Source organism: Micrasema longulum, unplaced genomic scaffold (genome assembly GCF_059751315.1).
Source record: "Micrasema longulum isolate JH-2025_06_02 unplaced genomic scaffold, ASM5975131v1 h1tg002274l, whole genome shotgun sequence".
Classification (NCBI taxonomy): domain Eukaryota; kingdom Metazoa; phylum Arthropoda; class Insecta; order Trichoptera; family Brachycentridae; genus Micrasema; species Micrasema longulum.
The window spans coordinates 82,033-100,097 of record NW_028279430.1 but is presented as its reverse complement, the minus strand read 5'-3'; the positions used below and the strand labels follow the sequence as shown (position 1 = coordinate 100,097).

General features: G+C 31.1%; 1 protein-coding gene across 1 annotated transcript in view; it reads right to left on the bottom strand.

Annotated features, from left to right (window-relative positions):
- Positions 1–18,065, bottom strand: part of LOC148272612 (uncharacterized) — a 303,353-nt gene that overhangs the window by 250,199 nt on the left and 35,089 nt on the right.

Sequence of the window (18,065 nt, the reverse complement as noted above, 5' to 3'; positions counted from 1 at the left end):
AAACCTGAACAACTTTTACTCAGAGACACCTCTCTTCTATCGTACCTAAAGTGTTCAATATTTTGGAAAAGCGTGTTAAGCTCTCACAGGCCAAATTTATTTTCAAAAAAGAGTTTCAGGACTGGATTTTCCTTAGGGGGAGGAATTTGAGTGAGAAACTCCTTGATGATTTTTCAAATATTTGAGGTAGTTTATGTCAATTCCGTACTTTAAATTTTAAAAAAACTCATTTTTTTTAATGCATGTTTTTTTTTATGTAGATATGCTAAGTATTTTTTTAATTCTGTCTTTGTTTTGTACAATATAAAAGGAGATATTGATTAATAAAGTTTTATACATATTCGTCATAACTCAACACAGGACTTTGGTTCCATGGAGTTTGGATTTGTGTCTCAATTAAATGTAACAAAAATATATTGTAAATAAAATTAACGAATAAACATACACATGTCCACCCTTTCATATAAACTTTCACGACCACATATAGGTATCTTATATTATGTGTGTTCACAACTAACGTTCAAAACATATTTAATGTATTTCTGTGGATATCTCTCATTGGTAATTTTCTCTGTATATTTTGTTCTTATATTTTTTCACGTGTTTTAGTGTTGATATCCCCAATAAATAAAAAAATATATATGAAAAATCTAGAACCAAGTTTTATTAAAATATGTTTTTTTTACGATATATATATATTTTTAAATTATGTACATCTTTAACTATGTTATCTTTCTTTTTAATTCGTATCTTACTACGTCTTTAACTATGTATATTGTTTTAACTGCGGATTTTATTGGGTTTTATATATTTTATACTGTGTCTTATTTCATGTATTTTATTTGTACTACGTATTTTACTGGGTTATTTTAAATGTTTGTGCTTCATTTTTTACTACGTTTTTAATTAAGTTTTTAACGTTTATTTATTGTATTTATGTATTGATTACTGTTTTTTAAATATTTTTTTGACTAGCTTAGAACGGGGAAATAATTCTGATAAGATAGTGAAAGCAACTCTGTATACATGTTTGATTTTATTTATTGAATATGATAATAAATGAATAAATAAAAAATAAAATCTTAAAATTCATTTGAAGTGATTTTTGGTACCGTGATAGAATCGTAGACATGCTCGTATATTATATTGTGTTCTTATTATTAACTCAAATATTTTGGTCATTTTCCAACACTCGTAATAACTGTGTTACGAAAAAATGTTGTGGTGGAGCGGAGATCGAACCGCGAACCGTTATTCTACAACACTATGACAAGAAAACAACTCAGTTCATTAATAGATAAATATAAACAATGTTTTACTTGTGTCGGAACATAGCAAACAAGTAAATACGCCATCATTGGGGTATATAACTAGAGTTAATACGAGCGTTCGGAATATGGTCCCTCAACCTGTGGTCAATTGGCATAATATTTTTGATAGAACGGACTTTAGTCTGTCGCAAGCATTCCCCCGGTACTTTTCTCCTCGCAATTACTAAAATGCCTGCATGTTTGCTAAGATACTGCACAAATCGATCTGGAAAAAATAGAAAAAGCGATGGTGTAACCTTTCATCGGTACCTATGTAATGTTTTTATCTTTTTTTTGACAAATTTGTTAATAACCTTTTCACATATATTTTTTGCACCGCAACAGCCCAGGAGGCCCAATTACAGTGGTGAACTAGAGTACAGAACACCTAGGCTTGAGAAAAATTACCTATTTTTTTTGTATTCTCGCGGGAATTGAACCCGGAACCTTCTGTTTGAGAGTCAAGCGTCTTGGCCACTACACCACGGAAGCCGCCAATCAATCATCAATACTTGTTTAAAATAGCTATTTCAATGTTAAAATACGTTTTATTAATATGTTACCAGAATTAGCACGTTATTATAAGTTATCTCTTGTCTCTGTTTTGCTCAGTAGTTAGAAACTATAAACAAAGGTGACGCGTATTGCGGAAGGGAGCGAGATACTTAATAAATTTTACAGTAGACCGATGTAAACAGTCCGTGATTTTGACTGTACTACTTGTTTTGCTTGTCAAAGTCGACGTGATACGACATGACGATGCTAGCTCCCTCCACTAGTCACTCCCTTTCCTTTAGGGACGACTTTTCAGATCGGATTTGTATGGAGTATTATCTTTTTATATTATATGGCAATGTACGCCCTGGATTTAACCTGGATTTACAATCTTTTAAAACGAGAAAAGGACAATCGAGACTTATAAACCATGGACTGAAATTATACAATAAACTACCAGACAAAACTAAACAAAAGACTCAGGCAACCTTTACAAAAGATGTTAAAAATATTATTATTAACAGTAGAATGTGAATTTTAAAAGTGAAAACATTTTGTTAAATGTATGTAACCCGTAAGGGTTTATCAATAAAATTTAAATAAAAAAAAAAAAAAAAAATAAATAAAAAAAAAAAAGCCTTTATTTATTTCAATATTATTGACTGCTACCTAAAAGACATCAACAATATTTTTAAGAAAGGAATATAGTAAATTAAGTATCAGTTTCAGAATCCAAAAAGAAAGTTTTGATTGCGTCTCGTGATAATTATTAGTAATAAGTACGCTGTGTTGCCAATAAAATTTGGTTACAAGTCTCCACTCTAGTTTCCTTATTAATAATGATATATACTGTTTGGCTACAGCTTGCTGTCTGTACGAACATAATTTAGTAGCGTTCGTTCCCGTAACCTAGAAGTATGTAGTAGATATGATTTTATGGCAGCGAGCAGTAGTAGCGAGTATACTCGCGCAGTGAACACCGCGTGACGTAGAATACATAATTTGCAGTCAAGCTGTCACTGCCAAGTTAGTCACTAAATCATTTCCCAAAACCGGTAACTTAATTTGCCATACGCGAATCGCATTAGTAAAGCACCTGCATCATACTCGCAGGAATCAATGTAATATTACACAAGATCGAAATGTCGTAGTCGATCGCGAAGATGAAATGAGAAGGCCATTTCGAAAGTTCATCGTGTCCATTTTACTTTGTTTTGAAATATTCATAAAAAAAAATTGAAATTTCAAAATATTATTTGTATTTAAAAAAATCGAAATAAATCCATTTGAATATAGCGCAGCGTCGATAAAAAACGCAACAGTTATAAAATATGTTATAAAGATTTTTTAAAATATTTTATTTATTTATCAAAAGCATACAAAAATTAACATATAAGTGATCAAGTCCTACTGAAATGCATAAAATGCATAAAATGCAGTTCGTTAGCAGGTGCTTATAGTTAAGTTCTAATATACATATACAGAATTATCTCTTAAATTCTATAAACATATGAAAATTCTTATTATCTTATAAAAAAGAAAAATATGTACATCGAAAATAAAAAATTGTCCAAATAAAAAAGAAAAACATAAAAAAAATCAATGTAAAAAGCCAGATTCTCAGCAGACGTCTTTCTCTTGAGCCAGATACGTTTTTTTGATTTAAAAAAATTGTTCTTTTCCCGTATTTATTATTGAATTTAGGGAGAGCTAGTCCATCTACACTAGTGAACCGAGTATTATATACATGCTCCAATTTATTTCTATATTCAGATAGAGACGCACGCTGAGAAACCTGCTTGGACCATAATAAAGCTCTAACGGATAAAATATTTATAGATTTATCCAATAAGGATATTGGAATATCATGTCGCTGACAGTTAAAAAAAATCAAGTAATAATTTGATCGTTGAATTTTGCAAGTTCTGAACTAGGTTTATGTTTGTATTACTGGAAAAAGCCCATTAGGTTAAAACGTATCTTATAATTGATTCTAAAAGTGATAAATAAATTATTCTTAAAGTACTATCAGGGACGTAATATTTCGATATCAACATTTTACCAACTATTGCTTTAAGTCTATAACACAATTTTTGTATCCCATTGAAAATGGCAATCAATAATTAATCTTTAATATACATACTCACTTATATTTTTTAATATATCACAATTGCAGGGTTGTATAATATTTCAATGGATACATTAAAGAACATAAGAAATTATACAGATAAATTACAATGCTGTGCATAAATCAAAAATCCTGCTACTTTTTTTTCTTCATAAATGTTTTATCTCGTATCATCGCCTTTTTTGTAAATCGGAGTCTGATTTTTACATTTTTTCTGGAATTGTGATCACGTTCATGCTAGTTTAAAAAAAAAATATTACTCATAATATATATACCGACTATAAAATACTACTTTTGGATACGTTTGTTGAATATTTATATCAAGGTTCGTAGGTTTTCACGGCCTTCAGAATATAGATAGTGTTTTTCTGGGTTATTATGCCGTGTTTGTGGGCTTTGTATTGCCGACGTTTCGGAGCACATTGCAGTGTCCATCTTCAGGGCTGAATGTATGAGTGTAGTTTTTAGTGTGTTTAATTGTGAGGAATTTGTACCGTGTCGCAGTCGGGCAATGTATGTGGTTAAGTGTGTGGAGTTTGTACCGTGGGCTTTGGAAGCACCGGGTACCATGAGGTTCGTAGTCGTAACCCATCATCCCTGTTTATGTTATTAGGATGCTTGTATATTTCTATGGCTTCCTTTATTAATACAAATTCCTCACAATTAAACACACTAAAAACTACACTCATACATTCAGCCCTGAAGATGGACACTGCAATGTGCTCCGAAACGTCGGCAATACAAAGCCCACAAACACGGCATAATAACCCAGAAAAACACTATCTATAGAATATTTATATGCCTCTTTAAATAAGGTTGCTTATTTCACTTTTGATAAAAAATTGACCAGATTATTTTTAGAAATGGGCCACTCAAATTTAAAACCTTAATTTCAATTCGATGATACAGAGTGAGTAAAAACCAAACCATAGTACACATTTGTTCAATAGAATTCCTTTTAACGAGGAACTTTAGACCAACGGGAAATTGGATAAAAAAATGTTTTCCCACGCTCGGTTAAAATTAGAGCACTAAATTATACGGCAAAGTTTCCTGAGAATTTACGAAAAAATTAAAAAAAATATTTCAATAAAAAAACTACTTTGAATGACATCGACGACGAATCAACCGATGACAAGAGAGTTGTGGAAGAATTGGCAGAACTGACCGAGAAGAAGCGGAAGAGAACTTGAGACATCACACGCGGATTAATTTCAGAAAAACAAAACATCAAACCAAAACAAATAAAATATTACACCACTGGTAATACGATACACAAATTTAAAAAAAAATTGGCTAAGTTTAATTGTCAACAAATACAAATAAAAAAAAAAACGAAAAAAACCACTTAACTTCCTCATCAAGAAAATTAACATTGAAACGATTTTTTTTACATTAAATAGGATAATCCGTTTAAAAATGTCCGAGTCAAATAAAACATCTTAAAAAATACATAGTAAATATCTCAATCAATTGTTTGAAAAAAGGTGTCTGTGCAATTTGTTTTTACATTTTTTTTTGCTTATTCACTCATATTAAACAAACGCGTATCCACTCATCCCCACCGCCTACCTTCACACACATACACTCACCCGCATGATTATTTTTAGTTTTTTTTAATGTTTTCTTTTTCTTACTTGATTGGACTTTTTGAGTTGTATTTCTGTAGAACACTTAAGTGTTTACAGGCTTTATTTTATAGTTTCATATATTTTGTATTTCGGTTGTATATACTTATTTTTTAATGCTGCTATTTTTTTTAATATACAAAATAGATAAAAGTATGAAAACATTGTGTAAGAGAAACATTTTAATTGAATTAATTGTTTGACTGACAGAAATACTAAAAAATAAAACAAATATTTTTATGTAAATTATTTACCTTATTTTTAAAATTCTTTAATTTTTTTGTTGATCGAGAGTGTTTTCTTGGTATGTTTAAAAATTGTGGTATTTTCTCTTATGATAATGAAGAACTTACGGCTTAAGAGTTAAAACCTGTCACTCACTAAATTTTGTCTGTCAAAAAAGGCGAAACGCTCTGAAATTTTCTGTGAAAATTAAAAAAAAAACAAGCTTACTTTGTATTTTAGGATAATAAGCAGTATTTATTTTGAGTATGCTTCGTGCTCACTTAATTTAAATATAAGTAGCACTCAACTTGTATCTTCTAGTTAGAGAGTTTGTTTTTTCAGGAAAGCTCGGCTTATAAAGGATCATCATATCCTGGCACGTGATGTTGGCAACGTCCTGGTGATCATCAGATAAGAGACGCGATAATTGTTTTCCACAAAGATTACCTTACATGCCTTTATAATGTAAAATCTAAATCAGGTTTTTTCTAGAAAAAGCTTTTTTCCTATATATAAAATATTTATTTATTTCAAACTTCTAGTACAAAAAATATTTGCTTTGGCGGATTTATTGCTTAAAGCAAAATTTTCCATCCAACCAAAATTTAAATAGTTATACAAATTTATATTGAAAAATCAAGTATTACATATAAAATACTTATTGAAATCACGACTGACTCGTAGTGCAGTGCTAAAGACAAGAGGCCTTGGGTTTTGTTCCGGACATGAAAAGACATATGCATAGTATTTATTCGAATAGTTCTTGCATTGTTTCGTAGTTTCTCTGTATTTTTTTATCAGCATTTACTAGAGGTGTAGGTATGTTTATTGGCAACAATAACATATTTATACAAAATCTAAATACTTACATATCTCGGCATATCCATTCCTCGAGAGATAGTCAACAGCTAGAATTGGTAGAGTCATTTCTTACTAAACTACTAAAATGAATCTGGCCCCGATTACAATGGGAAGTTAACAGAGTTATCTTTACTACTTTTTAAATATTTTTTTTTATATGGGAGTTGCTTTATTATTTACCTTGCTTATAATATACAAGGTTTATATTTCAAAAAGTGGATTTTTCCGCAATTAAATATCTTTACTACTACTACCATCACGTCATTTCCCCGTAAGGGTAAGTAGAGAGGATGGATCGCCACTCACGTTTATCATGACATTCATTCCTAGATTCTTCCACATTCATATATCTTGTCACACATGTTGTTCAGTTGTTTCTGCTTTTGACATGACTAGACTTAAAATTTTGGTTTATCTGATCATCCCAAGTCTTCCTTGGTTGTCTTTGTCCAAGGTTGCCATTCATTCACGCCTTATATATCTATTTTACCATTTCATTTGTATCAAATCATCTAAGTGACCTTTTCTTAATTCTATCTTCACCTGTCTATAAAGTTAATTTGAATGTTTTGCACGAAAATGTGTTTTTTTTATATAAATATTGAAAATATCATCATCAGCAACATGAAATAGAACAGTTTTCAAAAGAAAACATCCCACAAATAAACACATTTAATTTCATTTTATGTTGTGGACGAATGTACATAATTCTCATTGATTCCCATTGTCGTTGATGTTTTTACTTCATAAGACAAGTAACCTAAAAACGTAATTAATAAAACACTCAACTTTTAGACCACTTGAGTGTATTTCAAAGCACTACTAGTTTTGGAAGGCACAGATCCTGCCATCTAAAGGCGTTATTATAAACTAAATATAAATATACGGAAATGAAAAATCTAGGTACTGACAGGGGTGGGAGAAGCTAATAAAGGAAGGAAGGTTTATATAACGGGAATGTTTTTTTTTTTTTAAGCCAATCAACAGGCTTTAGTAAGTCCTAATAGATTGTCATTAATGAGTAATACTTAATCTAAACATTCTTAAAATCTACTTAAATTATCAAAGTGTATAATTAACAAAAGGTATGTATATAGCATAATATAGGCGGAAATTACAAGTGTGACATCGGGAGTCAGGAGAGACGATACCGCTTGCTTCTTAAATGTCTGCCCTTGCTGTAGGAACATATCGACAGTACCGTTTAGTGAGATTTCGTTCACTGTTCTAAAGAACCTTGACAGAGGGGAAAAGAATCCGATGTTAGTTTGATAATTTCCCACAGCAAATACAGTATCGGTACGCAAGATACGGCGAGGTACATTAAGGTTTATCTGAGCAAGGATATCATGGGCATCTATACAGTAAGATATTAATTTGTGCGAGATTATCAAACATGCCAAAATCTTTCTGAATTCTTAACTAGAGGTATGAAAGTACTTTAGACGATCATAATAGTTGATTATGAAAGTATTTGATCCGATTCTAAATATTACGATTTTAAAAGTTTACGCTGCACCGATTAAATCCGCGTTATATTAATATTTCAATTAGGAGACCATATTATAGAATTAAATTCAAGCAAACTACGAACAAATGATTTATACAATGGTAATGCAATTTTTGGAATTTTGAATGGCTTAGATGTTCGCAAAATAAATCCACAGATTTTGGACGCTTTCTTTGAAATGTGGTCAATGTGGTCAATGTGATGGTTGAATTTAAGTTTGTTATCAAAGAGTATCCCAAGATTTCAAATTGTCTCGACGTTCATTAAAATTGTGTTGTCGATTGAATAATTGAAAACTTTGAATTAAGTAAGGGTTTTAAAAAAATTAATATTTTTAATTTATGTCTATTCCGAATCAATCTTTTTATTAAGTCATTCTTTATTTGGCCTTTACTTTCATAGCATGAAAGCGTTTGACTTCGAATGAACCAAATGAATGGTTCGATTCTATTATGCGAATGGAAAATTCTCAGAAGGTAATGGATGTAAGGGTGAAATGATGTTCTTTCATTATTATATTTCAATTTCTTACAGTTTGGCATTTTTTCATGGTTACAATCTCCACATTGGATCTGGTATTCGTATCTGCCACTTTTATTCAAAATTTGCATTTTTTCATAAATTATTATTTGTGTTATACATTATTTTACTATTAATCATATTATTCCACAAAATTAAATTTGGTCAAGAATTAACAGCATCTAAATTAATGCTAAACACTGATAAAACAATTATCCTGCGATTTGCATATAAATGAATAGTCATCTTTCAAATTATTTTATTTTATGGTCATAATTATTTTATAAATGTAAGAATTAAACTTAAGTTAATTTATATTATATTTATTTATCAGTGGCAGCTTTTTAAGTTCAAATTATTGTTAAATTAATTTATTAAGATATTACAACAGGGATGAAGAACATTTAAGAGAAGGTAATATAAAAGTCTAAGTATCTACAGGGCTTATGACCTGTCAATGCCAATCAGCTCTTTAACTTCACAAACATCAACAGATGAAAGAATTGAAGATATAAAGATGTTCAAATATGGGCAGAATGGTGAATGTTACACAGTGTGTAAAGAGGCCACTTAAACCAGCTATCGATAGGTCAAAAGCCCTGTAGATGCCTAGACTTTTATATTACCTTTTCTTAAATGTTCTTCATCTCTGTTGCAATATGTTAATATAAACAGCTCCCCAGGGAGTTGAATCCAGTCCTTGTCTACGAAAATTTGGACAAACTCAAAATATTGTTAGGTAATTTCTAAGGGTAAAATGTTTTTAAAATTAAGAAACATCTGCGCTGAATTCAAATTTAAGTATTTTTTTTGGCATTTTACTAAATGAAATATTCTATTTTCGTACAAAATGGAAACAATCGCTCAAATCTGAATTCTAGAAAATTAATAACGCAATTTTAAGATACGTTTAAAACAACGTTAGGATTTTAAAGATATTATCTGGAAGGGAATATTCCCAAGTTGAGTAATTACACTAATAGCGGCGTTCCAGATTTTTCCAGAACTGGAGCGGGGGAAATTATACGTCCCCGGGGACTTTGCCCTGAATATATGTAAATGTCACCCTGACTGACGTGTGACGGGTTATCTGGATTGTGAATAACATGTTTATCTCCTCTGGAGTCTTCCTGCTCTCCTGGTAGCTCCGAAAAACTCCCATTTTTTCGTTAGTTCCAAAAAACATTTATTACCTTTGAAAAATTACACATACAAATTATACATTTATTAAGACAATGTACAGAAGGTCGGGAAAAGTTTTCTTTATTTTTTTAATAACTCTTACTCACAATATCTGACTTTGTCCAAATGTTTGTTAACAAAAGACTGGATTTCACACATTGTTAATCTTAATGACTCCCGAGGGGATGAAATCTAATATTTTGTTTACAAGCATTTGGACAAACTTAAATATTGTAATGAAACCAACTGATCCAAGAAGAAGTTTAAAAATTGGAAAATTGTTTTAAGGAGTTGCCTAGTATGTGAAATAATTCAGTCAGATGAATCTCTTCGCAACAATAAAGGTTTCAGATATTTAACTTCACTAAAATCAACAATTGGAAGAATTTAAGAAATAAGGATGTTCAAACATAGGCAAAATGGTGAATGTTACACAGTGTGTAAAGTGGCCACTTAACCAGCCAAAGACAGGTCATAAGCCCTGTAAATGCCTAGACTTCCATATTCTCTTATTTAAGGTACTCTCCATCCCTGTTGTAATTTGTTAACTCACGTAATCATTTTTTTATAAAAGTAAATTATGTAGTAAAAATAATTCCACTAGATAAATCTCACCCGCATAAATAAAGGTTTCCGCTTTTAAACTTCCCAAACATCAACAGATGAAAGAATTGTAGGAATAAAGATGTTTAAATATTGACAGAATGGTAAATGTTACACAGTGTGTAAAGTGGCCACTGAAATTAGCCAATGACAGGTCATAAGCCCTGTACATGCCTAGACTTCCATATTACCTTCTCTAAAATGTTCTTCATCTCTGTTGTAATATGTTTATATTAACAGCTCCCCAGGGAGTTGAATCCAGTCCATGTCTACAAAAATTGGACAAACTCAAAATATCGTTAAAATACGAGTGCTTAAATCCACTAATTTAAAATAACTATTAACAGGTAACTGCTGTTATTTTTTTTATGATGTTTAATATATTTACTTAAAACTAGTAACCAAAACGATTCCAAAATAATGTAATAACAGGTAATTTAATATAATCTTTACTTGTTTTAAAATTAATATGAAGAAATATTTGTGTTCTCATGATTCATCTACACCCGGCAAATAATAAAATACATCGGGCTTAAGAAAGAGACTGGTTTTGTAGAGCATCGCCTCTATCGCCTCTATCGCACAAGTCCGGTTTTTGAATAGACAGCTCTTCGCAATTTTTCCCCTTTTGGGTGATCCCGTCTAAGTTTGATTCCTTTTGACGTTTCGGTTACCATTTCAGGAGCCATCTTCAGGGTAAACTGTGTGTTTTGTGGAAATAATGTCATTATATCTTAGTAATTTGTACCGTGTAGCCGTCGGCAGTTTACACATTCAGTGTAATTTGTGTAGTGTTCCCTTTTTTTCCAAGTTATTCCAAATATTTTAAGTATTACTCGTTTCTTATTTCTGTTTATAATAAATGACAATAAATTTACAACAATAATTATGTCAAAGAAACTTGAATTTTGGGATATTTATTTATTTTCATTTTTTTTTCTTGATTACCTATTAGATGCTTTATTTAAAATATTTTTTTTTTTACTTTGAATTTATATAGTTCTGATGTTTAAAAACGTAAACTAATATTTTTACTCACATTTAAAATTAAATATATGGGAGACCGAGGAGAGTTTTAACAGAGGAGAGTTGAAACAATGGCGATTTTGAGAAATCTATGATCGATGGCGAACTGGCAACATCGCGAATTAATTGTTTTTTTGACGTGCTACTTGATGGAGTTGGCTACAGCTGTTACAGGGAGTGGTTGTGTGTATACGACATCTGGACGAAACGAAATACCAAAAGTAAGTTTTTAGCCAGTATTTTGAAAGTCTGTTTTACGATACGTTTTTCCCAATATGAACTGACTATTTAAGTTTTAAAGCGTGATATTACAGCTCGCCTCTAGTTTAGAGGTTAAAAGACATTATTCTGAATAAGGCCTGATTATTTGGGCCTAGGAGAGTAAAACAGCTTGTTTCAACCCTCCTCGGTCTCCCCTTCTCTTACGAATATACTTTTATACATTAACATGGAAACAATAATAATTATTTTTTCCTGTACGTATAAATCTAATTATCAAAACGTTCTATTGACTATAAACTAACTGCCGATACGAGCGGATATAAAAATCGCTGAGAAATACGGAATGAGTATACGATCTCAAAATTTCATTAGTAAAATGACCACTGGAGAATATATAAGCGATAAGATCCTCAGTTACAACGAACAGTTCGTACAGTAGGTTCCATCACGTAGCTCAGTCAGAAAAAACTGCTTCGCCTCATCTCTCCGCGTACTTATAATCCGCGCTCACATTTGTAAAATCTCAAACAAATTGTTATTCTACGCAACTTCATTATGCTTAGCTGGGTGACCACTGACTTCTATGTATCTACGAGCTGAACCCTCGTGGGCACCGCTTTGTTTAGAGTACATTCTACTTTATTTATCACAACCGAAAGTTTGAAATATCAATGACTTGTTTTTGCTTTCCTAAACCTAAAATAATTAATTTTCAAATAAAGAACTTTTTAAAAAAAGTGTTAAACTCTGTTTTTCTCATCAACAGGAGTGCACTCTATTTAGGCAAGCAATTTTCAAAAATGTGTTGAATGTCAGTTAATATTTTTTTTAGTATTACTAAAAATCCAGTAAAAAATATAGAAATGGGTATAAATTATAAGAAATTTAAGGAAATAATCTGATTGGGATCCATAAAAGCGAATGTGTTTTGTTAACAAAAAAAATAACGGCCTTCCAATTTTTTTGTATGTATATGCATTTTAGGCTAACGCAGCCCAGGTGAAGGATAAAAATGACATTTACGCTTCTAACTTTTTTTACATTAGTAAATTGAAGATTTTAGGAGCTTTAAAAATGGTCGTGACAAAGGTCTACATTTCACTAAAGACCATACGTAAATCGGTTTATTAGTTAGTTATTAATATTCCAAGATTTGTTTTAAGCCCTATTGTTACAAATAATATATTTCACTAACATGTTAACTAAGAACCATTATTTTATTATTCTATCTTACAAACAGATACATCATCCGCGGATAAAGAATACAGCACTGTGTGTGAGATAAAATCAGTACAAGAGAAAAACATTGATTTTAAAGGTTTTTTGAACCGCGGTATTTCATTGATTTTGACTGGCAGCCTAAGCGTAGAACTAATCACTCTACCTTCATTTGGTTTACAAATGCACTGCCCTATGCGCTACTGGGTATGTAATGGAGGATGATGATGATGATAACAGATACGGAAAGTTCATCGACCTCTTGCGAGATAAGTAAAACTTGTAATATAACTAAAAGAAAATAAACCCTTCAAGTATTATTTTATTAAGCGGATCATGACACAAACAGAATATTACACATGCTTTGATCCCACTGGCCGCCATCTTGCATGACGTCACGTCTAGGGTTGGTGGAGGGGGAGGCTAGTATGGTGGGGAAGAGCAATTAATATCCCGGAGTAGAGATTAATCCCTTTCACAGAAAAATATCCCCTGCAATGTTTTTATAACTTTTTTTTGTTTTTAGAAACACGAGAAAGGATGTTTTTAAATTGGAAATTTATGTTATAACAAATTCAAACATAATTGGTTAAAAAACTTTTTTATTTTTAATTAACCAGCAAGTCGAAAGAATTCATCCAGTTTTCTGTTCCTTTTCACACACAGAACTGTATTCTTAATCCCTCCGGACCCAGTCTTAAATTTAGTCACGAGGGAGGCAAATTTATTGTTTTTAACGAAATTATTAAAAATTAGCTTTCGGAACACAACTCTTCTTAAATCAAGTCGTAACAAAGTTCAAATGAGTAAAAACAGTTTTTATTATTTTTTTTAATGTTTGCTTTCTTTTTATTTGATATTGATGATTTTTGTAAATATTTCATGATGAATTTTTAAAATTTTAACTAATATATCAATTGAATTCCTAGGTAAAGTGTTATTATTTTCAACAATGCTTTTAAGTGCGCTTAAAAATGTTTGTAGACAGGCTGAATTTCCTCCAAATATGGATGTTTAAACAAAGGCAGAACTAGCTCACTACAGTTTTATAAACCCTGTATATGCCTAGACTTCCATATTCCCTTCTTATTATCTTTTTTTCTGTTGCCAAAAATTTATATTTTGTTTGTCGACCAATATTGGTAAAAGCCCACCATTGGTCAATAAACAAAATGAAATTTTATTGATCTTTTATTTTTACGTTTTCATACAATTAAATTAGAATAATAATTGAAATACTTTATGAATTTATTTATTATTTAAAAATTATTTATTTATTTACGAGGTAATTCATTATATTGAACAAAGTGCATTTTTTGTTATGTTAAAATATGTATAGAAAAATAAACAAAAAAAATAATTAAAAAATGGCAAACACATTTCCTTATAAAACGTACAGGTACAATTGAAATACAATAGTTGAAACTAACACCATCTTATCATATCATACCATTTTCACACTTACAGATTCATAAGTTGAAATACTTAAAGAAATTAAAATGTTCTATTCTGTTACCTCTTTAGGTTTTCTAAATAACCACCCTTTCTTTAAATTGATAAAATATAAAATTATGTCAAATTTATATTTGAACCTGAACTAATTTATTTATTTAAAAAAAATATATTTCAAAATATTAAGGTATTAAATGTCGGCCTCGTGGTGTAATGGTCAGCGTATTTGCCTACCGCATGGTATTAGATGTCTCGATTTTCGAGTTCGATGTGAAATATTTATTTGTGTTAGAGTGTTATAACACTATAATATTTCATAGTCCCCGGACTGGTACCTGAAGCGTAAGACTGATCATATTATTTTTTATTTTTTTATTTTTATATATTTGGACCCCTGTATTTAGTAGCCTTACGTGTCATGTACAAGGCTAAGGTACTCGGAAAAAAAACGTTTTTGTTTGTCTTGAAAATGGTATGTTCGATCACTGATTTTGGTTTATTACCTTTATGAGTCCAATCACCACTGTTGCAAAGTTCAAGAACAATGGCGCGTGATAACTACAGTGTGGATATTTGTTAAGGATATTCCATCTTTCCTGCATTCTGCTTCAAGATTATGGCGTTGCAAACTGAAAAATGGGCACTGAAATAACAGATGTTCGATACTCTGTGAAGAAATATCATCGCATGGACAATAGGCATCATTCCTTTATTTAATCCTATAAAGACTGATCATATTACCTTAATGTAACAAAAAATTAAGAAGATACGCTGCGATTGGTGTACAAAATCGGCGCCCTATGCACCATTAGGTGTGGGTGAATGATGATGGTGATGATAATGTTACCTCTTCAGGTATTTTAAATGAATTTGAAAATTAAAAAATACTACCTGAGGAGTATTTTTTAAGGTGAAATTTGGTTTTAAGTTGTTGTTTTACCTCAGATATTTCTTACTATATGCAAATGTTTATTATTATGGTTTATTCTGTTTGTATCACCTTTATACTTTACTTGCTTTGTTATTTCTGTTTTATTATTATTAATTATTTATTTATTTACATACAAAAGTTTTTTGCACATTATTTGAGACATAAGTCCCAACTCCACTGAACAAAAAGTTCTGTGTTGAGATGGGACTAGCAATTAGTTGACACAGACACATGAGTATATCACCACACATATAGGATCAGACAAAATTTTTTTTTTTTCAAAAATCAATTTGGCAAACATTAAACTCAAACATTCGGAAAATGATCAAGGAGTTTCCCACTCAAATCCCTTCCATCAAGGAAAATCCAGTCCTTAACTCCTTTCTTGAAAATAGTTTTTGTCCTTGAGAGCTTAATACGCTTTTCCAAAATATTGAACACTCTTGGTGCGATAAATGAAAGATATCTCTGAGCAAAAGTTATACGGAGTTTGGGTATGACATAATTCATGCTCTAGGAAAACTTAGTACGGACATTTTGCTGAGACCTCTCTTTATTGTTTGACCAGAAGTGTGTAAGTGCTTATTTTAGGTACAGTTGTCTCATATTCAGCACCTTCATGTTTTGTAACAACTGTTTTGACGGGTGTGTCGGAGGGCGCCGGAATATTATTCTCAATAATAATTTCTGTGAAATTATAAGAGGCTTTTAAACGGATGCCGCACAACCCCCCTAGCCAGCTATTCCATAGGTTGCACAGGATAGAAACAGAGCAAAGTACACACTTCTGAGAGTTCCAATATTTAGAATGTCTCTAAGAGAGCAGAAAAGATGGCTTTCTCAACCTACAGTTTAGTGACTAGACCTGAGCTTCTCATCGCAAATTCTTATCAATGATATCACCAAGGTGTTTTATGGAATCTACCCTTTGGAGAAATCGGTATGTTTTATCACAGTAAATCCTAGATTAAGCGGATTGCTTGATAGTGAACTATTAGTTATACTAAATGTCTGATATTTTGTTTTATCGATATTAATTATAAGAAGATTATTTTCTGAAAAACAGAGTTCTAGTCACCAAGCCTCAAATAACTATAAATTTTATGTACATATTTTTATTTGCTACTATATACGTTTACGTTAATATTTTTCTGCCCAAAAATGAGTTTGTTGTAACTCCTGGGAGTAAGAAAAAAAAAATATGATTTGAAAATAAAAATCTAACTATAAATTGATAAAATATAAAATTAAGAAAACTTTATATTTGAAACCTGAACTATATTATTTATTATTAAATATATTCAAAAATAATATTAAGGTTATTCGTAATAAAAAACTTATTGAGTATTAATTTTGTTAATTAAAAGTAAATTAAATTAAGTGATTAGTTTTTTTAAGTATTTCATTAAATTAGAACGTCCTTTAATGCAATACTTACCCCTTATTCATTTTCCGATAATCTGTAGTCTGGACGTAAAACATAGCGGAGCAGATGCTTTTGTTTCGTGTTAAGCTTTGGTAAGATTTCAAATATTTACAAGTTTGACAAGGCAGTCGTGTTTCGAAACCCTTCTGCATTTAAAATTGAATAAGGAGATTTTACGCCAAATCGATACGTTGTTTGATGAAACTACAATTTTTTTATCGATGCAGTACCTTTGCATCCTTAAATTAAAATGAATTTTAGAATAGGATAAATAACTACATTTTAACAGTTCCCAAATGATTACATCCTTATGAAGACGAGCCTAGTAAGCGGGTAAGTCGTAATCACCATCTTTATAATTTCATTTCCGCACCCGGTAGTGAATAGGGTAATGCGTTGGTAAATCAACCGCAGCGTATCTACATAATCTTCGTTTCATGGAAGGTTAGGTGATCAGTCATACGCTTTAGGTACTAGTCCAGGAATACTGAAATAATTCAATGTTAAACCACCTTTTAAAACAAAACATTACGTCGATCCTGCCAGTGATCGAACCCGGGACCTCAATAATTGTAGGTAAATGCGCCAGTTCCACGTCCAAGGTATGAAAAGTACAGTGCTGTGTGTGTAATAGAAACAGGGAGAGCGTTTTCGACTCGATGACTGAAATCTATGAATCCTAAAAACGAAATCGAGTGGGGATAAGGCAGCCTCGTAGTGTAAATTGTAATGCTTTGATAGATAATACAATATCTATTGATTTTTATTCGCCCATTAGAATTATAAATACAGCTTTGAATTACTCATTCATGCTATTGTGACCGTCCGTGAGTTGAAGCCTTTTGCATAATTTAGTGTATTTCGATAGAAGAAAGTTTTACTTCAATTTATTGTGGTAAGGGATAATCAATGAATTACATCGAGTGTTTTTTCTTGATACAAATTTTCATGAAAACAAAATTTTAAGCAAATACTTGACGAAATGAATTTATTTTTATTGTGTTTGAAAAAATGAGACTATCAATTTACTTTTTGGAAATGAAATCCGAAAAATATCAACCTGTGGGTTGATTTCGAGGCATTTTTTACAACAAATTTCGCGATATTTCCGAAATGGTGCGTGTTATATTTTTGGCATCAAGAGCAAAGTTACAGGTTCGTTTTCATGGATTATGGACCAATCATAGCCCCATAGAAAGTAATCTAATGGTGCCAAATGACAGTATTGCGGCGGTTAATGAACGAGACCTTTGATAGAGATAGTGTTTTGCCACACTTATCACGCAGTAAATTCATAATTTCAGCAAAAACCCTATGTTGCCGAATTGA